We start from the raw sequence: 1373 nt of genomic DNA on the forward strand, positions 1-1373 counted from the left end.
TTCTCGATAACGCTTCCCATATCTTTAAGCACTTGAGAGGTTTTGAAAATTGTCGCTTCCGGTGTTCAAAAGACTGTTTTAAAATCCTCGACTCTGCTTCGACACGTTTCCAATTGAAAATTAAAGAAGCCATGCATATCCTTTGGGAGCAACCATCTTTAAATTCCCAAGTCAAACATCTTAGCTTAAATAGTCTGGTTTTTTCTGTTTTGTTTCGTGGTTGTTCTGTTCTCGCCTTAATCCTTAATTATTCATGTTATATCTCACTTTGTTACACTATTTATTGCTCAACTTTAGTTTTTTTCTCATTGCACACTGACGATGGATGATGTTTCATCCGAAACATGTCTTGATTAAAGATGAATTTTAAAAACATCGTATGGATCATCAAAGCGATATCTTACTTCGTGCTGCTACGAAGTTTCGGTCTTATTATTATTATTATTATTATTATTATTATTATTATTATTATTATTATTATTATTATTATTATTATTATCATTTTATACTTTTTTTTTCTGGACCTCGAACTAGAGCTTGTTCTGGTGTGTTCCAGGCCTCCTGGTGAAGTTTGTAAATAAATACAATCAAATAAAGAAAATAAGCTTTGCGTTGCCGTTGTTGTTGTTGTTTTAACATTTATTGTCTAAGCTAACGTTTTAAAAACTCGGACAGCATTTGATATCAATTTTTTTAGCAGTTGAACAACGAGATCATGTCGTTCACACGGAAGCTTTGGGAGCATATGTAGCGAACTAAGCAGATCATTTAGAAGATTTTGGTAAATTCCCAATATATTCTCATTTTAATCAGTGGCTCCTGTAGTTTACGTATCCCCACAATACCAGACTGTTGTTGAAGGAGAAACATCCAACATTAGCTGCAAGGCGAGTGGTGTACCACAACCAAAACTATCGTGGAATTTTGAAAATGGAGAGCTTCCTACGGATGCTGTCATTACAAATACTTCAAACCAGTCACTTCTTCTGTTACCAAAGACTGCAAAGAGTATGGAGGGATGGTACCAGTGTATAGCCAAAAACGAGGCTGGTGAAGAAAGTTCCAATTCTAAACTTCATGTATTAGGTTTGCTTTTTTTGTGCTATGAGTTTTGTTTACGATTTAGATCACGTGTCATGTGATTTTGAAAACAAAAAGGTTTGAATTGAATAGATTTACTTCCAAATAAAATCAAGAGAGTATGAATCATACTCTCTTGATAAAATAGATTACAGTTCAAAAGGCAGCCAGGTGGATTTCCCGCTACTCCGGCTTAAAAGGAATGCAGCTTATAGAAATTAGGATTTACGACAAGACGTTTTAAAATCCTACCCAGTGCCTTCTCCAGGGGTGATCTAAAGCTGTTAGGTGAA

The sequence above is a fragment of the Montipora capricornis genome, chromosome 7 (genome assembly GCF_036669925.1).
Source record: "Montipora capricornis isolate CH-2021 chromosome 7, ASM3666992v2, whole genome shotgun sequence".
Taxonomy (NCBI): domain Eukaryota; kingdom Metazoa; phylum Cnidaria; class Anthozoa; order Scleractinia; family Acroporidae; genus Montipora; species Montipora capricornis.